This window comes from Microcaecilia unicolor, chromosome 1, assembly GCF_901765095.1.
Source record: "Microcaecilia unicolor chromosome 1, aMicUni1.1, whole genome shotgun sequence".
Taxonomy (NCBI): Eukaryota; Metazoa; Chordata; class Amphibia; order Gymnophiona; family Siphonopidae; genus Microcaecilia; species Microcaecilia unicolor.
The window spans coordinates 103,492,933-103,518,372 of NC_044031.1; the positions used below are offsets into that span (position 1 = coordinate 103,492,933).

General features: G+C 43.0%; 1 protein-coding gene across 1 annotated transcript in view; it reads right to left on the bottom strand.

Moving 5' to 3' along the window:
- Nucleotides 1–21,430, bottom strand: part of LOC115467602 (highly reducing polyketide synthase SAT13-like) — a 106,970-nt gene extending 85,540 nt beyond the window's left edge. Inside the window, exon 1 of the mRNA XM_030199277.1 lies at nucleotides 21,382–21,430. The gene's annotated coding sequence lies outside the window, so the exon portion shown is untranslated. The remainder of the gene's footprint in view (nucleotides 1–21,381) is intronic.
- Between the last annotated feature and the right edge of the window lie 4,010 nt (nucleotides 21,431–25,440).

Genomic DNA, 25,440 nt, shown 5'->3' on the forward strand with positions numbered 1-25,440 from the left:
CCTGGCTCTTTTTTTATATGCAGACTTAGATAATTCGTTATGTGCAGAAATGATAGCCCCTTCTCAAATCCACCGCAAGAATGCCTTTGCCGAGTCTGAATATACTTGTGAAAAGTATGTTAATAGTTTAAGATATCTTGATATAACACCTTTCGATCAAATCAAAGTGGTTTACAATTCATGTTAAAACGAAAAAATGAACACCATTAGAAGTAGAAAAGGAACATTCATACAAGCCTTCCACAACAATCGTACGTCTTTAAAAATAACATAAATTCAAAATACTCTGCAGTTTCCCCAAGGGTCCCCTAAGATAATCTAAATGCCTTCTTAGAAAAATAAGTATTTTAATGCATCTTAAACTGCTGAAGTGTTTTTTCTTGTTTTATCTCCAAAGAGGGCCAATCTAAAATAAAAGGCGCTATTTCTAGTAACAGGAAGAGCCAATAAAGAACAAGAATCTGACCTAAGGTTCCTCTCAGGTAGAGAATGACACGGGGACGGGGAAATGTGGTTAAACCATGGGGACAGAGACAGAGCTTGCAGGATCGGGACAGGGACAGGGCCTGTGGGGATGGGGGCAGAGCCCACGGTGACAAGGCAGGGACAGGAATCTAACTGTATTCCAAGGTTCCTGACTTGTGATCTGAGGGGAGTTCATACTTCCCAAAAGAGATTTTGATGTCAGGTACATATCCACTTTTGTTAGGGACCCAGAGAAGCTTGGTTTTACTTGGGTTCAGGCAAAATTTATTGTGTTTAGTCCATTCTTGAATTGATGTTAGGTAATCAGTTTATTCAAGGATGTAGGTAAGTCAGGTTCAATGGGTATGAGTAGATGTAGAACTGAGTGTCCATTGACTGAATCAGCTCAGTTAGTGGCTTGATATTGAACAAAATAGGTGACAGTATTGATCCTTGTGGTACCCCTAGGTGACAGTATCGATCCTTGTGGTACTCCACAGGTCAGTGCCCATGGTAGTGATGAGATGCTGCCAAACATTATGGATTATTGTCTGTCTGATAGGATCTGAACCAGGCAAGTACTGTTCCATTGATACCTGTTTCTGCCGGTCATGCTAGCATGATATCATGATCCACAGTGTCAAAAGCTGCTGAGAAATCTAGCAGTACTAACACCGAGGTGAATCCCCTGTCTTGATTTCTGTGAAGATCATCTAGTAGGGATACAAGGACCATTTCTGTTCCATAACCGGGTCTGAACCCAAATTGACATGGATCTAGCCAGTTTCTCTCTCCTAGACAATCACTGAGTTGAACACAGACTGTTTGTTCTATACGTTTCCTGGAAACTGCCCTCCAAATATTTATATTAAAATATATAATGAAGGGATTAAGAAAATGGAAATCAAGTCATTTTGTTGCAGAGACATTTACGAACAGTGCACATTCACTCTAATTCACGTTATTTGCTGCAGAACCCACTGATTAAGAATTCTTAGCTCAGCCTAAACTAAATGGATATTGCCAGCATAGTGATCACATTACCCATATAGTAAGCACTTTACATGTACAGTTAATTGAGCTGAATATATGTATTAATTTTAGAGCTAACACTTAATATATGTTAGAAAGCAAATATTTTATGAGAATGGATAGAACAAGCTCAACCAAAATTAGATTTTATTTCCTATGCAGGATAAACTTATCATAAGACAGCTTTGTCCAAATGGATATAAGATTTTATACGACCCATTAAGGGTAAACAGGGAGAGGGTTTAGTAGTTATTTATAAAAACTTTTTAAAGATTAGACTATTAGATTCTATTACTTAGGGCTGAACTTAGGACCGCAAGTGGTGAACTGGATAGAAAACTGGTTGACCGACAGGTGGCAGAGGGTGGTGGTAAATGGAATCCGTTTGGAGGAAAGGATGGTGAGCAGTGGGTTCCTCAGGGGTCAGTGCTGGGGCCCATTTTGTTTAATATATTTGACAGAGATATTGCTGAAGGGGTTGGAAAGAAAGGTTTGCCTTTTTGCGGATGACACGAAGATAGCCAATAGAGTGGAAACCCTGGAGGGAGTAGAAACAATGAGAAGGGATCTCCAAAAGTTAGAAGAATGGTCGAGGGTCTGGCAGTTAAAATTTAATCAAAGTTAAACACAAGCACAAGGGGATGTATTATTCTTAACCAGAGCACTTCGATGAAATACTCACTTATTCAAATGTGCTACAGACATATTATTTCAATTTGTCAATCAATTTATTTAAAAAAAACCCTCCCAACATACATACAATTCCTGCTTACTGAATAAACTCAATCCTATATAAGTGTATTAAATTATCACACTTGTACACATTGTAGACACATCCTATCACAACACTCTCATTTTAACCTGTTTAACAAAGTTCTTATCTTAATCAAACAGTTCATATACATTACCAATCAAGTTCAGGTTCTACTGTTCCCAACTTAATAATGTCCCAAGTTCACAGATGGACATAACTTCCAAAGTTCCTCTGTTTCGATGAAACTGCTGTATAAACGGATCTCGATTTATTATATTCTCATACTCTTCAGTTCTTAAATCCAATCGACAAAAAACTTTTTAAAACTGTCAATATCTTCTCATACGTTTCAATGGATCTTTGAAGCAAACACGCTCCCTCATAAGAATGACTCTATTGTCCTTCTTAGTTGGCTGTAAGAAGCTGAACTTTTAATCCTCAATTAATAATTGCCTCATGTGCATTTATCAAGATGGGTGAAACTGCCATCAATGTTTCCAACACATTAGCTTCTGAAAACAAAAGAGAGCTTTATTCAGTGCAGCTGAAAAATAGCAAGCCACCACAATAGCAAACCTGGAGCAAAGGAACTTGTGGTGGCTTGCTATTTTTCAGCTGCACTGAATAAAGCTCTCTTGTGTTTTCAGAAGCTAATGTGTTGGAAACATTGATGGCAGTTTCACCCATCTTGATAAATGCACATGAGGCAATTATTCATTGAGGATTAAAAGTTCAGCTTCTAACAGCCAACTAAGAAGGAAAATAGAGTCATTCTTATGAGGGAGCGTGTTTGCTTCAAAGATCCATTGAAACATATGAGAAGATATTGACAGTTTAAAAACGTTTTTTGTCGATTGCATTTAAGAACTGAAGTGTATGAGAATATAATAAATCGAGATCAGTTTATACAGCAGTTTCATCGAAACAGAGGAGCTTTGAAAGTTATGTCCATCTGTGAACTTACTACTACTACTATTTAGCATTTCTATAGCGCAACAAGACGTACGCAGCGCTGCACAAACATAGAAGAAAGACAGTCCCTGCTCAAAGAGCTTACAATCTAATAGACAAAAACTTGGGGCATTATTAAGTTGGGGGCAGTAGAACCTGAACTTGAGTGTCTGGAAATGTATATGAACTGTTTAATTAGGATAAGAACATTGTTAAACAGGTTAAAACGAGAGTGTAGTGATAGGATGTGTCTACAATGTGTACAAGTGTGATAATTTAATACATTTATATAGGATTGTGTTTATTCAGTAAGCAGGAAGTGTATGTATGTATGTTGGTAGTGTTTTTTTTTTAATAAATTGATTGACAAATTGAAATTATATGTCTGGAGCATAATTGAATAAGTGAGCTAAAATTTAATGCCAAGAAGTGCAGAGTGATGCATTTGGGGTGTAGAAACCCAAAAGAGAGATACCGAATAGGAGGGGAGAGATTAGTAAGCTCGAATCAGGCGAGAGACCTTGGGGTGTTGGTGTCGGAGGATATGAAGGTGAAGAAACAATGTGACAAGGTGACGGCCGTGACCAGAAGGATGCTAGGCTGCATTGAGAGGAGTATAACCAGCAGAAGAAAGGAGGTGTTGATGCCCCTCTACAAGTCGTTGGTGAGGCCCCACTTGGAGTATTGTGTTCAGTTTTGGAGGCCATATCTTGCTAAAGATGTAAAAAGACTAGAAGCGGTGCAAAGAAAAGCTACAAAAATGGTATGGGATTTGTGTTGCAAACTGTATGAGAAGAGACTTGCTGACCTGAACATGTATACCTCGGAGGAAAGGAGAAACAGGGGTGACATGATACAGATGTTCAAATATTTGAAAGTTATTAATCCGCAAACGAACCTTTTTACGAAGACGGGAAGATGGTAGAACTAGAGGACATGAATTGAGGTTGAAGGGGGGCAGACTCAGGAGTAATGTCAGAAAGTATTTTTTCACAGAGAGGGTGGTAGATTTCATCCAAACCCTCCCCACCTCTCTCTCCCTTAGTCCACACCCCCTACTCTCCTTCCTCTCCTTCTTTTTCCTCCTTCTCTGAAGTTTCTACTGAGGAAACTGCCCTTCTTCTTTTCTCCTCTAAATGTACTACCTGTTCATCTGATCCCATCCCCACTTATCTACTTAACACTATCTCTCCTACTATCATCCCTGTCATCTGTCACATCCTTAATCTCTCACTCTCCACTGCAACTGTTCCTACAGCCTTCAAACATGCTGTTGTCACTCCACTCCTTAAAAAAAACTCTCACTTGACCCTACCTGTCCCTCCAACTATCGCCCCATCTCCCTTCTTCCTTTCCTCTCCAAATTACTTGAACGCGTTGTTCACCACCATTGTCTTGACTTCCTTTCTTCTCAACCTATTCTTGACTCACTCCAATCTGGTTTCCGCCCTCTTCACTCTACTGAAACTGCACTTACCAAAGTCTCTAATGACCAGCTACTGGCTAAATCCAGAGGTTTCTATTCTATCCTTATCCTTCTTGACCTATCTACTGCTTTTGACACTGTTGACCACTCCATTCTCCTAGATACGCTATCCTCGATTGGATTCCAGGGCCCTGTTCTTTCCTGGTTCTCCTCCTACCTCTCACTTCGCACTTTCAGTGTACACTCTGGCGGTTCCTCTTCAATTTCCATCCCGCTTTCAGTTGGTGTCCCCCAGGGTTCTGTCCTTGGACCCCTCCTTTTCTCTATCTATACCTCTTCTCTTGGTACCCTAATTTCATCCCATGACTTTCAATACCATCTTTATGCAGATGACTCTCAGATCTACATCTCCACCCCTGAAATCTCAACCGTAATCCAGGATAAAATTTCATCCTGCTTGTCTGACATTGCTGCTTGGATGTCTCAACGCCATCTGAAGCTAAACATGACTAAAACTGAACTTCTCATTTCCCCCCCTAAACCCACCTCCCCTCTTCCCCCATTCTCTATCTCTGTTAATGGCTCTCACATCCTCCCTGTCTCCTCGCCTCGTAACCTTGGAGTCATCTTTGATTCCTCTCTCTTCTTCTCTGCGCATATTCAACAGATCGCCAAAACCTGTTGTTTCTTTATCTACAACATTAGCAAAATTCGCCCCTTCCTTTCTGAATACGCTACCAAAACCCTTATCCAAACCCTTGTCACCTCTCGCTTGGATTATTGCAATTTACTTCTCACTGGTCTTCCACTCAGCCATCTCTCTCCTCTTTAGTCTGTCCAAAATTCTGCAGCACGATTTATTTTCCGCCAAAATCGTTATACTCACACTAGCCCACTTCTTAAGTCACTTCACTGGCTCCCTGTCCGCTTCCGCATACAGTTCAAACTTCTCTTACTGACCTTTAAATACATCCATTCTGCAGCCCCCCATTACCTCTCCACTCTCATCTCTGTTGGAATAATGTATTGTGTTTTACATGCATTGTCTGTCAGCAATGTTTTTTTTTTTCTTTCTCTGTGATTACTCTGTGACCTCTGATGTGAATTGCCTAGAGAGGTCACACCCATGCAACTTCCTGTGGGTGTGGTTAGGAACAGCACATGGAGCTAAAAAGGTCTCTCCTAACCTGAGGATCTATGGTGTGAGCAACCATTACCATCTAAGCACATGGAAAGAGCTGATAATCCAAATGTATTGTATTATGTTATATAAGCCTGCCTGAATATCAATCTAACTAAAACTGTGAGTAAACAGATGTTTTGTTAATTCAACTTTAAAGTGACTCAGCAGTGAATTATTCTGGGGTGTATGTGAGAGAGATGAAGAAAAGAAATTAACATTTCTAAAGCTGAAGCTGTGTGTATAAAAATCTGCTAATTATTTACTACAAATAATCCAACAAAAGGGTTATGGGCCCAGCCCAGGAATTGAAAAAGGAAGAAGAGAAATATTACCAGGCAGTGAAAAAGCCAAATTTTTCTCTTAAGTTTTAAAAGAAAGATTCAGTCTGTCTATCTTTCCCCCCCCCCCCCCCCCACACACCAAACAGAAGGCAAGGCTAAGCAATGGCTGAGGGAGGAAATTCACCATTTTTCCACTCTCTCAAGGTGCCTAAATTAACTGAATATAATTATCAGCAATGGGAGCTAAGATTCAGATGTCTCCTTCAAGCAAAGAAATTAAGTATATGTTTAGACCAAAACAGAACAGCTGAAAATATGGCTGAATGGGACAATGCAAACTATTATGTGAAGTGCATGTTTTTTGAAGCTCTCTCAGAGAAACAAGCCATATTGGTGGAGGCAAAAGATACAGCAAAGGAAATTTTAGATAAACTGAGAACTATGTATGCAACTACATATGCAAAACAGCAACCAATTTGGTTGGCAGAGTTGAATGAAACCAAATTAAGGGATAAAAGTAAGTGTAATGATCACATTAAGCATCTTATGTCTTCATTTCAAAAGCTAGAACTTTCTGGAATTCCCATGTGTGATGCATTGAAAAGAGCATTTCTTTTTACCTCACTATCAAAGAAGTTTGATGTTTTTAGGTCTGTGAATGAAGCCATTGAAGGGCAATCGTTTGAACAGGCAGCATCAAACTGAGGCAGGAATGCATAATTAATGATTCTGAGGAGATGTGTTCTCAAAGACAGTCAGAGAGAAATGAAACAAATTTCTTGGCAAAGAATAGAGGAAGGCGGAGCTATGGGAAAACTCCACCCAAGGGCAAGCTGATTTGCTATTCATGTGGAAAGGAGGGACATGTATCTAAATGGTGTAAGGAAACACAAAACACCCCCTCTAGCTCACCTAAGCCAATGGAACAAAAGAATTTTCCAAGCAGGAAATGTACAAAGGACAATGATAAACATAAGAGCTTTCTAATGGCAGAAAAATCTTTGACTATGGTAAATAATAATTCAAATGAAAGTACTTGGATTTGGATTCGGGGAGCACATGCCATTTAACCAATTGTAAGGATTTCTTTCAGGAAATGAGTCCAGAAGAAGGTGTTCTTCATACTGCAAACGCAGGGACTACTCAGATCCAAGCAAAAGGCATTGGATTCTTAAAATGCAAAGTGTCTAATGAAGTTAAAGAAATTCCTGTAAGTGATGTCTTGTATATTCCCCAAGCAGTTTGCAATATGCTTAGTGTATCTACATTAGATAAGAAGGGATTTGTGATTCATTTTGAAAACAGTAAGTGCACAATCTCTAAAAATGATGAAGTGTATGCTGAAGCTTTTATGCATAATGATATTTATAAACTGAGCATTTCAGGTGAAGCCTCACATATGGCGCAAGTAAGGAAGAATGATGGTAAATGTAGTCTGGAAATCTGGCACCGCCGCCTGGGACATCGTGATTTTAAGGTGATCCAGGATCTTCACAGTAAGCAACTTGCCACAGGCATTCAAATAAGTGCAGATACTGGTAAAATGGAGAAATGCATAGACTGTGTTACTCAAAAAGGTGTGAGACCCTCATTTCCTGCATACACAGGAAATAGGAGTAATAAAGTACTGGACTTAATACACAGTGACTTATGTGGACCGTTTAATATCCCATCATTGGGAAATAACAGATTTGTGCTAGTGTTCTTGGATGATTTCTCTAGATACTGTGTGGCCTATTTGCTGAAAGAAAAAAGTCAAGTCACAGACATGCTGAAGAAATACGTAGCCATGGTGAGCAATAAATTTGAAAGAAAACCAAAGGTTCTTCAGACCGACAATGGTGGTGAGTTCACTTCACAAAGCATGCGCACATTTCTACAACAAGAAGGCATTCAGCATATCACAACAGTAGCTTATACACCAGAGCAAAATTCTGTTGCAGAGAGAAAATTTAGGTCACTTGTGGAAATGACCAGATGTATGCTGTCAGATAGTAATCTCCCTAAAAGACTATGGGGGGAAGCCATTCTCACAGCAGTGTACCTACAAAACAGAATGCCAACTAAAGGCGCTGAGCGCACACCACATGAGACATGGCATGGTAGGAAGCCAAACCTGTCACACATAAGAACATTTGGAAGTACAGCATATGCTCATGTACCAAAGCAAAGAAGGCATAAGCTGGATTCCACAACAGAAAGGGGCATTTTAGTTGGCTATGCTCCAGGACACAAAGGATATAGAATTTTGAATCTGAAAACTGGCATTGTTGGCATAAGACATGTTACATATTTTGATGAAAACAAAAGGGTTGATAAAGGCTGGATTATCCCAGATGAGTCTTATCATCCAGAATATGAAACTAGAACCATAATAGACATGCCAGTGTATATAAATGCCATACCAAGGCAGATGTCTGAAAGCAACTCATCTGTATCTAACGAGGAACAGGCAGAGGAAGCAGACACAGAAAGGATCATTGAAGAAGACAGTACAGTTGGAGAAGGGGAATCAATTGGAGAAGGACTCTCAGATTTATAGGATGCGGAAAGGTCGGACCAACCTGTTGTCAGACGCTCATCCAGGGAAAACAAAGGTGTTCCACCCCCAAGACTGTCTTACCTAACAAAGTCAGCAGAAGCTCAAGAGCCCTTAACATGGGATGAGATTGAGAAAATGCCAGCAGAAGAAGCTGCTGAATGGCGTAAAGCTGCACAAGAAGAAATTGATGCATTGCATAAAATAAAACTTGGATTCTTACAAAATTACCTCCTGGCAAGAAAGCTATAGGATGCAAATGGGTATTCAAGTTAAAAAGGAATGCACAAGGAAAAGTGGAAAGGTATAAAGCCAGATTAGTCGCAAAGGGATATCTTCAAAAATATGGAGAAGATTTTGATGAAGTGTTTGCACCTGTAGTGAAACACACGACAATTAGAACACTTCTGAGCATTGCAGTCTCAAAAGGCATGCAAGTCAACCACATTGATGTGAAAACAGCATTTCTTCATGGAGATATAACTGAAGACTTGTACATGGAACAGCCAACAGGTTTCATAAATACAAAACAAAGACAGCTAGTGTGTAAATTAAACAAAGGTCTTTATGGATTAAAGCAAAGTGCAAAATGTTGGAATGACAAATTGCATGAAATATTGACAAATTTAGGATTTAAGCAAGGTGAAGCAGATAAATGCTTGTACACTAGGTGCAGAAATGGACAATATGCATACATTTTAGCTTTTGTTGATGATCTGCTCATTGCAAGCGAAAGTGAGCAAGAGTACAAGGACATTGTAAAATATTTAAACCTGAATGTTGAGATAAAAGAACTTGGTAATGTGTCATACTATCTTGGTATAGAAATTGAGAAACAAAATGATGGTTCTTATCTTCTAAGCCAGAAGCAGAAAATAAATGAGCTTATTGAAAGTTTAGGTATGCAAGATGCCCAAGTTGTAAGCACTCCCATGATCACTGATTTTCTGAAGGATGAAACAGTAAGAGAACCTTTACCAGATAACATCCAATATAGATCAGCCATAGGTAAGCTTTTATATCTGACTACCACATACAGGGCTGATATAGCAAATGCAGTAGGAATTTTGAGCAGAAGGGTCAGCTCACCTACCAAATCAGATTGGACTGCAGTTAAAAGGATGGTAAGGTATTTAAAAGGTACCATTGATTGTAAATTAAAGATTTCAGCCAATAGTAATCCAAAACTAATATGTTACTGTGATTCAGATTGGGCAGGGGATCATTCTGAATATAAATCCACAAGTGGATATGTGTTTATGTATGGAAATGTACAAATTTCTTGGGCCAGTCATAAACAAAGTATTGTGAGTCTGTCTTCTACAGAAGCTGAATATGTGGCTGTATCAGAAGCATGCAGAGAACTGATGTGGATTGAAAAACTTTTGCTGGATTTTGGAATAGATGAACAGAGACCAATCCAGATAATGGAAGATAATCAGAGCTGCATCAGACTGTCACAGAATGACAAGGTTCAGTCACGCACCAAGCACATCGCAACGAAATATCACAACGTGCGAGAGCTGGCGAAAGAAGGGGTTATCAGTCTACACTATTGTCACACTAGTGAGATGACAGCTGACATCATGACCAAACCGTTACCCAGAGAACGTTTTGAGAATCTGCGAATAAAGCTTGGGCTTTGTATGAATTAATAATTGCATGACAGTTATGCATGAGAAGGGGTTTGTTGGAATAATGTATTGTGTTTTACATGCATTGTCTGTCAGCAATGTTTTTTTTTTTCTTTCTCTGTGATTACTCTGTGACCTCTGATGTGAATTGCCTAGAGAGGTCACACCCATGCAACTTCCTGTGGGTGTGGTTAGGAACAGCACATGGAGCTAAAAAGGTCTCTCCTAACCTGAGGATCTATGGTGTGAGCATCCATTACCATCTAAGCACATGGAAAGAGCTGATAATCCAAATGTATTGTATTATGTTATATAAGCCTGCCTGAATATCAATCTAACTAAAACTGTGAGTAAACAGATGTTTTGTTAATTCAACTTTAAAGTGACTCAGCAGTGAATTATTCTGGGGTGTATGTGAGAGAGATGAAGAAAAGAAATTAACATTTCTAAAGCTGAAGCTGTGTGTATAAAAATCTGCTAATTATTTACTACAAATAATCCAACAATCTCCCCCTACATTCCTCCCCGTGAACTCCGCTCACTGGACAAATCTCTCTTGTCGTTCCCCTTCTCCTCCACTGCTAACTCCAGGCTTCGTTCCTTTTCCCTCGCAGCACCTTATGCTTGGAATAGACTTCCTGAGCTTGTACGTCTAGCTCCATCTCTACCTGTCTTCAAATCTATGCTGGAAACCAACCTTTTCACCACTGCTTTTGGCTCCTAGCCACTTCTCAATTGCCCTCCCCTTGTTCCTTCTCACCCAGAACTTCCCTCGCCCTTAATTGTCTTGTCTGTCTGTATTTTTTAGATTGTAAGCTCTTTTGAGCAGGGACTGTCTCTGTGTCAGGTGTTCAGCGCTGCGTGCGTCTGGTAGCGCTTTACAAATGCTAATAATAATAATAGATATGTGGAATGCTCTCCCGCGGGAGGTGGTAGAGATGAAAACAGTAATTGAATTCAAACATGCATGGGATAAACACAAAGGATTCCTGTTTAGAAGGAATGGATCTACGGAATCTTAGCGGAGATTGGGTGGTGATGCCGGTATTTGGAGAGTAAAACCAGTGCAGGGTGGATTTCTATGGTCTGTGCCCTGATCGTGACTGAATAGATATGGATGGGCTGGAGTGTAAATTTTAAGGGGCTTCGACGTTAGCTTCAGAACTTTTAGTACAGGAAAAGTGCTGGGCAGACTTTTATGGTCTGTGCCCTGAGAAAGGCAGGGACAAATCAAACTCAGGTATACATATAAAGTATTACATACCATGTAAAATGAACAGCCTGGATGGACCGTTCAGGTCTTTATCTGCCGTCATTTACTATGTTACTATGTTACTTGAGATTATAGCATGTGAGATTTCTGATGACTTATTTTAGTTGTGTTTTGTTTTATTGCCCTCTGGATAAATGGCTAGAAGTCAGGGATTAGTTTTATGACTTTTTAATGAGAAAAGCTTTGATCTCTAACCATTTGATTTTGGTTGGGGACATAAATTTACATCTGGAGTATCTAGACAACAGATTTATTAGATTTTTTAGAATGGTTGGCCCAGTTTCCTATCATCCCATGAAAAAGTTCATCATCTAGGTCTGTTAGCATATACAAATCATACTTCATACAGTTTGACTATTGATAGTACATCTTGGCAACCAGTTCTATGGTCAGATCACTATGCTCTTGAATTTTTGATGGAATGGATAGAAAAATGTATTAAACAACCAGTGGTGTAGCCACAGGTGGACTTATGGCTCAGGCCCACCCAACAGTACCACATGTTTAGTGGTAACTGGAGGGAATCCCAAGCTCCGCCAGCTGAAGATTTTCCCCTGATGGTAACGAAAATGCTACTCTCCATGACACCGGCACCTGCACATGCTCAGTTTTCACTGCATGCCTGCTGCCAAGGTGGAAAGAAGTGTTTTCCCACCAGCTGAGATAATTTTTTGGGGGGGGGTTGGAACACTTGGTGCCCACCCAATTCTTGCCTAGGCCCACCCAAAATCTGTTGTCTGGCTACGCCCCTGTAAACAACTACATACTCTACCAGAGGGAAAATTAATTCACTGAAATTTTGGAATAGATTCAAATTGGACTTCTATTAGTACAGGCATATTAGATGATATAGCGCCAAAATAAGATTGAGGAAGAGAGTTAGTAGAAATTATAACCTATGGTATGATACTGAGCTTCTGTTGTTAAAACAGCTCTGCAGAAAACTTGAGAAGAAATAGAGAAAAAATAAATCAGAATCTAATATTTCAAATTGGTGAAATGCAATTAATCGATATAAACAACTTAAGGATAAGAAAAGGAAATATTCATAAGAGATAGCAGGAGTAAAGATGGATATAAGAAAATTATTTAGAATATTATTGGGCTCATTTTTGAAAGAGAAGGACGCCCATCTTTCGACATAAATCGGAAGATGGGCATCCTTCTCACAGGGTCATCCAAATAGATATAATTGAAAGCCGATTTTGGACATCCCCAACTGCTTTCCGTCGCAGGGATGGCCAAAGTTCAAGGGGGCGTATCAGAAGCGTAGCGAAGGCGGGACTTGGGCTTGCCTAACACTAGGATGTCCTCGACCCAAAATCGAAAGAAACAAGGACGTCCCTGACGAACACTTGGATGGCTTTACCTGGTTGTGTTTTTCTTACAACCAAGGCACAAAAAGGTACCTGAAATGACCAGATGACTTCCGGAGAGAATCGGGGATGACCTCCCCTTACTCCCCCAATGGTCACTAACACCCTCCCACCCTCAAAACATATCTTTCAAAATATTTTGTGCCAGCCTCTATGCCAGCCTCAGATGTCATACTCAGGTCCATTACAGCAGTATGCAGGTCCCTGGAGCAGTTTTAGTCAGTGCAGTGCATTTCAGGCAGGCGGACCCAGGCCCATACCCCCCTCCCCATTACGTTTGTGGAGGAAACAGCGAGCCCTCCAAAACCCACCAGAAACCCAGTGTACCCACATCTAGGTGCCCCTCTTCACCTGTAAGGGCTATGGTAGTGGTGTACAGTTGTGGGTAGTGGGTTTTAGGGGAGGGGTTGGGGGGCTCAGCACACAAGGTAAGGGAGCTATGTTCCTGGGAGCAATTTATGAAGTCCACTGCAATACCCCCTAAGGTGCCCAGTTGGTGTCCTGGCATGTCAGGGGGACCAGTGCACTACAAATGCTGGCTCCTCCCATGACCAAATTGCTTGCATTTGGTCATTTCTGAGATGGACGTCCTTGGTTTCGATTATCGCGTGAAATCAGAAACGACCAAGTCTAGGGATGACCATCTCTAAGGATGACCAAATTTCAGGATTTGGGCGTCCCTGACCATATGATCGAAATGAAAGATGGATGTCCATCTTGTTTCGAAAATATGGGTTTCTCCACCCCTGGATGGGGACATTTTGCGAGGACGTCCTCATCAAAACTTGGCCGTCCCTTTCGAAAATGCCCCTCCATATTATTTAAAAGACCTAATTAATCTATTACATACAAAGAATGCATCTCTTCCTTCAGCTTAAGTTCAGAATACTCGTAAGACTTTAATATCGAACAAACAGTTTGTAGGTTGTCATTTTAACATCTCTATAGAAGATGCCATGCCAGTGGAAAATCTATGGACTACATTTCACTCCATTCAGGAAGAAGTGTCATGGGTCTTTAGTAAATACAATTCTTCTTTCTGGTTATTAAATACTTGTCTCCCATACCTAATAAAAGAGGCTGCTCAACTTTTTTGTGTTTTTTTATTGAGGAATTGGTTAAATACACAACTCTCTATTGGCTATTTCTCTGAAAATGGAGGAGGCATAATATTGATGCCTATGCCCAAAAATGCAAAATCTAGCCTGCAGGATGTAACCAACTACAGATCTGTTATGTCAGTCACATTATTTGCTAAGATAATGGAAGGTGTGGTAACAAATCAACTTATTTTCATATTTAGATACTTTTGACATTTTACATTTTTCACAATCAGGTTTTTGTAGAGGTTACAGCACGGAAACAGTGCTGAGTTCTATATTAGAGAAGGCAGATCCTTAATGAGTAGGAGTTATAGAGTTATCCTGCTGCAATTTGATTCGTTTTGCACCTTTGATCTGGTGGACCACCAACTTTTGTTACAGGTTCTGAGCGATATTGGTGTTGAGGGTTATGTTCTGAAATGGTTTAAAGGATTTCTAGTTAATCGATCTTTCAGGGCTCATTGTCTACCCCCTGGGGACCTCAATGTGGTGTCCCACAGGGATCCCCGTGTCTCTGACTTTATTTAATATACTCATGAGATCTTTGGATTATAAACTCTTTAATGCTGGTTACAAAGTTTTTATATACACAGATGACATCACTGTTTTTCTTCCAATATTGTCATCTGCTGAGGAGTTGGCGAACAAGATACTGGAACAACGGGTTCAGAAACATAAGTCAAAATTAAACAAAGAAAAAAACAAAGTTCCTTTTACTAAAGCAAGTAGATAACATCTGCAACAATAATATTCTGAAAATGTCACCCAATTTGAAGTTTGAATCAAGCTTGACGATATTAGGGGTTACATGGGCTAATAGTTTGACTCCAGATGTACAGGTGAACTCCCTGATAAAAAAAAAAAAGCTTTTATACTATTATTTGTAATTACCAGTTTTTAGACTGGTTGGACAGAGTCTTCTGCTGCCCCAGCTGGACTATTGTAGCATAGCGTATCTGGAATGTTAGAAATCACTACTAAGAACGTTTACAGACCATCCAAAACACGGCAGCTCAACTGATCTTTTCTGCTCACAAATATGACAGGATTACCTTTATTAATTAAGTTACATTGGTTGCCAATTGAGGCATGCATTTTACACGGAAATGCTCTGCAATACATGACAGACCTGATAAGTTTGTCCAATGCGAAGAGTTCAGCATCATTATGCGATTCTCTAATATTGTGTTTTCCAGCTCCAAAGGGTTTTCATTTGAAAAGGATATTTGCAGCTGGATTTTTGTATTTCGCATCCACCATTTGGAACTCACTCCCATGTCAAATTGGGAGACTTAAAGATTATTTGGTGTTTTGAAAGGTGTTGAAATCGTATTACTTTACAATAACCTTACAAGATATTTGGAAGGTTGATGTTTTATAAGTGAATTTATAATGAATTTCATAGGAGTGTCTGGCTTCTTCTTTTAGTTTTGGAATCCACATAGAACTATCCTATATAATAAAACGCACCTCCAACGTTCTGAAGCTAGCAACGTGGACAAAAACCTTGAAGCATTCGTGGTCCTGTATCCATCTCCTGACATGATGACGTCTCAAACGACTGTGCCCAATAACAGCAAAGCAGCGCGAGTCAACGTCACCTACAACGCAAGTTTCATTCTTTCCTGCTCCTATCTGAAGGGGGACGTGTGCTGCAGCCTCTCCCCTTCATTAATGCTGGCTGTTGTTAAAAACAGTGAAGGGGAGCACGGAAGGATGCAGCTTCAGGCTGCCTTAACCTTTGCTTTGGCTTTTGTTTCAGCTGTTCTGCAAACAGGAAATAAGGGCAGGACCAGAGGAACAGGATAGGAGCAGGAAAGAGTGAAACTTTCGTTTCTCCCAGTCTTTGCAGTCGGGAGCAGCTGACAGGTTCTAAATCTAGCCACTTAGGAGTCAACTGGGAAATATTACAGCTTGGGCTCTGCACGTGCAGAGCAGCAGCTTCAGCGCAACAGTGAAGGGGAGCACGGGCTGCAGCACACGTCCTGCTTGCAGTGCGAGGCCACAGAGACGGACAGTGGGTGCATGGGACCAGAGAAAGGGGGGGAAGGGGGTCCAGGGATGAGGGGGAAGGGGGTCCAGGGACGAGAGATGGGGGGAGGGGGTCCTGAGACCAGAGAGGGGGGTCCTGAGACCAGTGAGGTGGGGGTGGAAGGGGGTCCTGAGACCATAAAGGGGGGGAAGGGGATCCAGGGCGAGGGGGAGCGGCGGCGACCTCAGGGGTGTGTGGAAGGGGGAGCAGTGGCTATGGCAACCTCGGGGGGGGGTTGAGGGGAGGAGTGCTGGCACCCTGGGGGGGGGTGGAGGGGTGAGCGGCAGCGCTCTGACGAAAACCTTGCTAGCGCCCGTTTCATTTGTGGCAGAAACGGGCCTTTTTTACTAGTTTGATGATAATTTGCAGAATATAAGCTTATTTGTATTGTATTGTATTGGTCATCATGCCAGCTGAAAATCAAGCTATCAGGCTCATTTTCAAAAGAGAAAAATGTCCAAAAAGTGGCATGTCTGCATTTGGATGTTTTTCTCACAAAAACGTCCAAATCAGTATTTTCGAAACCTATTTTTAGACGTTTTTCTCTGAAGTCTGTCAGAAGTGCGTCCAAATATCAACGGGGCACTCCAGGGGTGTGTTCAGGGCAGAACTTGGGCGTCCCTAAGACTTAGACATTTTTCAGCTATAATGGAACAAAACAAAACCGTCCAGGACTAAAACTTAGACGTTTTGCATTAGACCTGTTTTTATAACGAATAAGGCACAAAAAGGTGACCATTGGAGGGAATCAGGAATGACCTCCCCTTATTCCCCCAGTGGTCACTAACCCCCTCCCACCCCCCAAAAATGTGATGAAAGACATTACTTACCAACCTCTATGCCAGCCTCACATGTTATACTCAGGTCCATTAGAACAGAATGCAGGTCCCTGGAGTAGTCTAGTGTTGGGCGCAGTGCACTGCAGACAGGTGGACCCAGGCTCCTACCTCCCCCTACCTGTTACACTTGTGGAGGAAATTGTGAGCCCTCCAGAACTCATCAGAAACCCACTGTATCCATATATATGTGCTCCCTTCACCTGTAAGGGCTATGGTAGTGGTGTACAGTTGGGGGTAGTGGGCTTTAGGTGGGTTTTAGGGGGTTCAGCACACAAGGTAAGGGAGCAATGTGTATCTGGGAGCATTTTATGAAGTCCACTGCAGTGCCCCCTAGGGTGTCCTATTGCTGTCCTGGGATGTCAGGGGGACCAGTTTACTAAAAATGCTGGCTCCTCCTACATCCCAATGGCTTGATTTTGCGCGTTTTGCACTTGGACGTTTTTTTTTTTTTTTTTTTTCAAAAATGGATCAAAAAACAAAACGTCCAAATCACAAAACGTTGTTCAGAACAGTATTTTCGAAAACAAAAGATAGACGTTTTTCTTTTTTGAAAATGACCTTCTTTCCTATTCAGATTTTGGACGTTTTTTGAAAAATGTCCAGTCGGACTTAGACGTCATATCGAAAATGCCCCTCCACATCAAGCTAATTCTAAGTTCAGTTTTGAAAAGCCTTCACTGATGCTTTGTCTACTGCAGCAGCATACAGTTGTAGGAAATGATGTAAAACTTCTGGATGACAGTCTCCTATGTTGGCTCCAAATGCCTGATGCTCTAACAGTGCAGAAAGGAGGCATTCTTTCAGGGTGAACTACTGGGACTTCTCTCTACTTTCCTGGTTAGTAATGTCTTCTATATAGCTATAGGAACTAACAACAAACAATGATGGCTGAAAATACTGGCTGGAAGTACAATTAAGCAAGTTTTGTAGCATTTCACATTTTCTTAAAGTGATCCATGGTACACACATCTGTCCTAATTGCTATTCTATAAACGCCACACCTAAATTTAATAGTATGCAACACAAAGAGGATGTGGCCATGGGAGGGGCATGGGCAAGTTAAGGGCATTCCAAAAATTTTGGTACACTGTTATAGAATACTGGGGTTACACACCCAATATGCTCACCAGGATTTATACCAGGTTTCAGCAGGTATAAGTTCTTGCACCCAAAGTTGGAGCCTGGAGTGCCCTTTATAGAATAGTGCTTAGCGTGGATTTTTCCAGGCACCTAACTTTGAGTGCCATTTACTGAATCTGACCCTATATATGTAGATGAAAATGGCAACAGGATTTTGACTGTATGCTATTGTTTCCTATCTGCAGTTGATGCCCCAACTTCAGATGGTGCCATGTCATTAGGCAACAGGGGTTGCAGAGAGAGTGGTAAAGAACAAGGTCATCAGGCAGCTGAGGAGACACACCATGGGGAGGAAGTTTCTAGCTCTGCCTTATACAGAGCTGATGAGGCTGCTGAGCAGGGCCGTGCCAACACAGTAAGCGAGGTAAGCATGGCAGGAGGGCGCCATCCAATTGGAAAAGGTACAGCGAAGGGCGACGAAAATGATAGTGGGGATGGGACGACTTTCCTATGAAGAGAGGCTGAGAAGGCTAGGGCTTTTCAGCTTGGAGAAGAGACGGCTGAGGGGAGATATGATAGAAGTGTATAAAATAATGAGTGGAATGGATCGGGTGGATGTGAAGCGACTGTTCACGCTATCCAAAAATACTAGGACTAGAGGGCATGAGTTGAAGCTACAGTGTGGTAAATTTAAAACGAATCGGAGAAAATTTTTCTTCACCCAACGTGTAATTAGACTCTGGAATTCATTGCCGGAGAACGTGGTACGGGCGGTTAGCTTGACGGAGTTTAAAAAGGGGTTAGATAGATTCCTAAAGGACAAGTCCATAGACCGCTATTAAATGGACTGGAAAAATTCCTCATTTTTAGGTATAACTTGTCTGGAATGTTTTTACGTTTGGGGAGCGTGCCAGGTGCCCTTGACCTGGATTGGCCACTGTCGGTGACAGGATGCTGGGCTAGATGGACCTTTGGTCTTTCCCAGTATGGCACTACTTATGTACTTATGTACTTATCCTCTGGGGGGCGCCCCGCCGCACCATGCTTACCTCGCCCTCTTCTCCCCAGATCCTTTTCCTTTTTTTTTTTTTTTAAATTTACCTCTGTCCGGCGGCAGCGTAGCGTTAGTGAGGAGGCGGCACTCCCCCGCCCCGACGTGTCAGTCTTCCCTTCGCTCAGTTCCGCCTTCTTCTGACATCAGAAATTACATCAGAAGAAGGCGGGACATTGAGCGAAGGGAAGACTGACACGTCGGGGCGGGGGAGCGCCGCCTCCTTCTCACTAATGCTACGCTGCCGCCGGACAGAGGTAAATTTAAACAAAAAAAAAGGAAAAGGATCTGGGGAGAAGAGGGCAGGTAGTGTAGCGATCGTTTTCAGGGGGTGGGGCGGGGCCAACTGCAGGGTGGCGCCGGAGACCCTAGGCATGGCCCTGCTGCTGAGGATGAAATTACCATCCCACTTCCACTGGTTTACTATGATCATCCAGAACCAGCTGAAGATTCCTCTGGTGCAAAGTGACCATTGGGCATTTTAGAAGATTGAAGACCTTGTTTGTTGTGGAGACTAGCTTCTGGAACCAAACAAGAGGCTCCTTGTACAGAGGGAGAGGAAGTAGACCCTACAGGAGAGAAAGTTTTCTGGAACTAGGCCCTACAGGAGAGAAAGTTGGGCCTTACAGAGAGGGTGCTGACTCAACTGGATTCCCTGTCAGAGGGAATGTCTCAAAGGAGTGACTTTGCTCATCGAGATACAAATCACCTCACTACATTACACTTCAGGGAGGACCAACTCAATTACCACCACCACCAGGGGGGGGGGAGGAGGGATACCATCTTTCCCAACCTCAGTGCACAGATTATCAGCCACAAGACACTCTGGACCAGATTCAGTCAATGGCCCCCAAAGTTAGGGGTCGGTATGATCTGTGCTAAGCTAGTATTCCGTAAATATTAGAGAGGTTAATTACTGAAGATTAAATTCAAATAAGAGTCATCTGTATTGCCCCCTCCCTTTCCCTATCCCTCCAATTAAGGGATTTGACCTCTTGAATTCTAGATTTCCTTTGGGAATTGTTTCTGGTTTATCTGACCTCTCCATAGTTTCTTTATCTGAAAAACCTTTTTTTGTAACTGCTGGTGGTGGTATGAAATGGGAAGCAAAAATCACCAGATTCATTCCTAATTCTTTTCCTACCTATCACGAAGAGGGGAGGGTGAGCCCATGGGCCACAGCTGAGTTTACACTGCCTAATTAACTCAAAGGCTAGGTAGGCCCCGATTGGCAGCAGGTGAGTCACACCCAGGCTAGGATCAAGGGTGGCCAAGTCTTGAGATTCACCAGAATGTTAGGCAGGATCTGTGGAACATAATGATAACTAGAAGCAGCCCAGGAGTGGTGCAGACTTGCTGAATGAGGTCCAGTGAGGAGTCGGGTTATAGACTGCTGAGGCTCCCACATTGTATGTTTGCCAGCATAAGTAGTAGAGAGTTTTGTAACAGAGGCCAACAGCAGGTGAGCTGGACTGGATATCAACAATGGTACTGACAAGGCCCAAGAAAGTCCAAGTAATACTGCCAGGGTAGAGTACCAGAAGAGTCTCATCAATAAGATGGCTGCCATCAAGGCACAATCAGGAAAGCTGGATTCAAGGCAAGCGGAGGTCCAAAGGAATGGCGAAGCCAAGCCAGGGTCAAAGCCAATCCATGGAAGGGAGCAGGAACAAGACAGACTGGCTGGACACATGAACTGGAACAAGGACAAGAATGGAACTGGGCACAAGGCAGGAGCAAGAACAACAGGAACCAAGTGTAGCAAATCACACCAAGCAGAAGCTAGGAGACCCAGTGCAAAGACAGTCTTGAAGAGTCCCATGATCCTTTGTAAGGGTCCCAGCTCATGATGTCATCATTGAGCATCCTGTCGCTTTCCCGCCACTGGTCCCCTAAATCATGGCCTACAGCATACGTGTGCACCTAGGAGAGCCAGCACCAGAGGCACCAAGGAGGGAGCGGCCCGCATGACTGGTGGAGTGCCCAGAAGCATTGGAGGCAGCAGCACCAGCAGACCGTCACACTGGGGAAGCAGCCTAGAGCCATGGGGAAAGCAGCAGGGCCTAACACCAACGCCCACTGATGGCAGAAGGTCAGCCGGGGCACAGGGCATGGCTGCGGCTGTGACACTACCACTTGTCTTATTCCTTATCAAAATCATCTTCACTATCTCTCTTGTTATGCAAGCCAACTATTATTAATTTACATGAGAAGCTTTGTTTTTGAAGTATGTACATTCTGTGTCTGTATACGTTTTATTTCAACCATTAAGCTATTTATTGTATTTTGCACAATAGCTTAAATTGCTCTTTGCTAGATCTTCTGTATCATTCTTTTATATATGTATATAATGCCCACTTACTAAAAACCCCTGGATTCAGGGTCTAACCTGGCTGGAGCCTCCCGAAGACAGTCTCCGTCGGTCCCTTACTCAATTAGTGCTCGGTGCCTCCACCTGGGGAAGAAAAGAGTTAGTGGGTAGGATTACCCTCGTCTCCCCCATCCCCCCCCCCCCCCCCCAGGAAAAATCCAAAAAAAGGAGAACTGCTGTGAACAGGGCTGGCTAATACATTAAATAGGTTTTATTTAACTATTTACACAGATCTATATATATTCAGCTATTATATACAAACTCCAATAGTTTTGGCACTTAACTTCTTAAAGCAAATATAAGCAAGCACCATTAGTATTGGCACATAGCCTCTTAAAACAAAAGCACTCTAGTATTAACTATCAGTCTTTGACTCAGTTATTCAGAATCAGTGACTTAGTCCTTAACATACTGCGCAGACCTGTTAGTCTTCCTGTCCAAAGTAGTAGCTGTAAGCTCTTCCCTGCTGTTTAGTCAGATCAGTATATGGGTGTGGCCTAGGTCCCTTCTCTCCTTTCCTTGCAAGTCCACCCTCTCCCAGTCCCCTCAGATCTCACCCCTCCTGCTGAAGGTTTCTTGGGCTGATGGCTGCTGGGCTGGACTTCCAGGCCTGTAGTGCCTGGCCCTGCTGCTGCTGTTCCTGGAACCTCCCAGGGCTCTGAGGACCTGCTGTCCTCACAGGAGCTGTCTTTCCTCTCTGGCCTCCTAGCGCCAATTACACCCCAGGTGCCACCCTCATTGGCCCCTAGTGCACCATGCACCCCAGAGGCCTTCACCTTTGTTGGGCCCCTAGCAGGGGCGGACTGACCATTCGGGCAACCGGGTAGTGCCTGGGGGCCCATAGGGTCTAGGTCCAGAGGCACTGCCCGGTGGCCCATACCTGCCGCCGCTGCCGCTATTCTCCCCGGCGCCGCCTGCATCCAGTGCCAGCTCTGCGTTTTAAAATGGTGGCTGCAAACTTTTGTGAGTACCGTGAGAGTTCACAGATGAATCTGTGGAGGCAGCGCAAGCAGCACTGCAGCAGTGGCTGAGGATCGCTGCTGCTCAGCAGCATGGAAGAAAATGGGAAGGGGAGATCAGATCATTAGAGGGACACACAGGCATGAGAAGGGGAGATCAGGGGCGGAACATGCTTGGCAAGGGAGAAGGTGGGAAGGGAGATTAGAGGGACACACTGGGCAAGGAGGAAGGTGGGAATGGGAGATCAGATGAGGGTGACATTCTGGATACAGAGGAAGGCGGGAGAGATTGGGGAGAAGGAAGGTGGGAGTGGAGATTGGGGGAACATGCTGAATATGGTGGAAGGGGAGTTTGAGAGGGCATGCTGGGCACAGAGGAATGGGGAGGAGAGAGTGGGGAACATTCAGGGTATGGAGGAGGTGGAAAGGGAGATTGGGGGACATGGTGAAAGTGGATATCGATCGTGGGATGTGCTGGGCATGAAGGAATGGGGGGAATGGAGGGTCACGCTGGGCATGAAGAAGGGTGGAAAGGGATTTTGGAGTGACATGCTGGGAACAGAGAAGCGAAGGTGGAAGGAAAGATTGGGGTGGTGCTGGAGAGGAGGGAAAGTGGAAAGAGAGATCAAGGAGGTGCAGGATAGGAAGGAAGGTGGAAGGGAAAACCAGGAAGAGGTGCTGGGCAAGAAAGCAGAGAAGACAGGAGAGATGCCTAGCAAACTACTACTGCTGCTTATTTCTATAGCTCTACTAGATGTACGCAGCGCTGTACACTTGATGGAAAGGAAAGAGAAGAGAGGGAAGATGTTAGAAATGGGTGGGAGAAAGAGATGGAGAGCTAGATAGAAGCAGTAAGAGGGAGCTGGAAGACTGCACTGGTGGATGAGAAAGAGGGATAAAATTTGAGAGGCAAAAAATGTATCATGGCTATGCGACCACAATATAACCTTGTATTTGTTATCAACCGACTTGGCGAACGCCATTACGGTACTATGTATGCCACATTGAGCCTGCAAATAGGTGGGAAAATGTGGGGTACAAATGTAACAAATAAAAATAAATAAATAAATACACATCTGCTTGCACTGCACATTCTTTTAGGTGTGACCTAATTTTTTGCGCGGCCTGTTACGTTTGTGAATCAGTATTTTACAAGCACAAAACTTTTATAAAATTACCTCCATACTGCGAAGGGCCACCAAAAACATGCTCAGAACACACCTCCTTTCTGTACAGAGAAAACCCTGTGTTCTACCTACTATACAAATAAATAGCAGTTTCCCTAAAATCAGCACTTATAAGCATACTAGTAAAAGAAGCCCATTTCAGAGCAAATGAAATGGGCCCTAGCAAGGTTTTCGTTGCCAACACCCTCCTCCTCCCTCCCTGGCCAACCCCTTGGTTGTTCTGCCATAGCTCCGCCCCCAACGTCATGACGTTTGACGCGAGGGCGGGGCCCGGAGCGATTTGTCACCCCCCCCCCCGCCTCCCTCCCTGCCAACCCCTTCGTTGTTCTGCCATTGCTCCGCCCTTGAGGGTGGGGCCCGGAGCGATTTCCAACCCCCCCGCCTCCCTGCCTGCCAACCCCTTCATTGTTCTGCCATTGCTCCGCCCTTGAGGGCGGGGCCCAGAGCGATTTCCCACCCACCCCGCCTCCCTGCCTGCCAACCCCTTCGTTGTTCTGCCATTGCTCCGCCCTCAAGGGCGGGGCCCAGAGCAATTTCCCACCCACCCCCGCCTCCCTGCCTCCCTCCCTGCCAACCCCTTCGTTTTTCTGCCATTGCTCCGCCCTCAAGGGCGGGGCCTGGAGCGATTTTGGTGGCTTCACCACCACGAACCTTCGAACCTTTTTGAAGGAAGTCAGGGCTTGGCTTCACTGACATCAGTGTCCTCAGAACGTTGAGGGTGAGTTTTATTATAGTAGATGTGAATTCACACATACACCTCGGGATTCTATATATTGTGCTGAGATTTCTACACGGAAATCAAAGCATATTCAATAACAATGTGCATAACTTAATTAGTTAACAAGCTAATCAGTGCTGATAATTGGATGTTAACAAGCAATTATTAGCACTAATTGGCATTGATTCGAATTTACACGCACTACTTGCTAAGCATATTCTGTAACACAGTGCATGTAAATTCTAAATTGCATGGTTATGGGCATGGAATGAGCAGGTCATGGGCATTTCTAAAATCTATGCTCATTGTTATAGAATACACCCACTCTGGGAGGGGGGGGGGGATTCTATATATGATGCCTTAATTTACTGTGTGGTAAGCAATACCGCCTAGGCGTATTCTATAAAATCCTCATAGATGTACGCATGTATATATAATATGGCTAGGCGGACCTCACTGCGACTAAAACTACGCACACCCATTTATACCTATGAAAATGTGATGTAAATCCTTGTGCATAGATTTAGTCATGCTGGGCCATATTCTATAACTACACACGTAAATTATGGAATGCCCATGAAATGCTCATTTCCCCACCTCTAACCATAACCCTTTTTTGCTGCACATGTTTGAATTTATGCACAGTGTGTTAGAGAATACACTTAGAGATTTGTACATGTAAATTACAGTTATTACCAATTAGTGCTCATTATTGCTTGTTAAGAGCTGTTAACACTAATCACCTTGTTAAATCAATTAAGTAATGTATTGTTATAGAATCCATCTGGATTTCCACGCGCTATGTAGAATCCAGGGATTTACACCAGGTTTTAGTTGACATAATTGACTGCAACTAAATTTAGTCGTGTGCACTAGTGCTCAATGTATTCTATAAAGTACACCTAAATGAAAGCGTACTTTATCGAATACACTTAGATTTCCACACTGATTGGCCGATTATCAGAAGCAAACGCAGGCGCTAGAGACTGTTAGCACCATACTAGTGCCTGCGTTTGCTACCGCCCCATGGTTAGAGCCCCTGAGTGCGTGAAACAATGCGCTTGTGGGCTCTGAACACAACTAGTATGCAAAACAGGGCTCTTAGCTCATGTAGCATGCAAATGCATGCTAAACCTATTCATCCCCAATGATCAGCAACCAGCGCACCAAAGATTGGCTCGCTGGC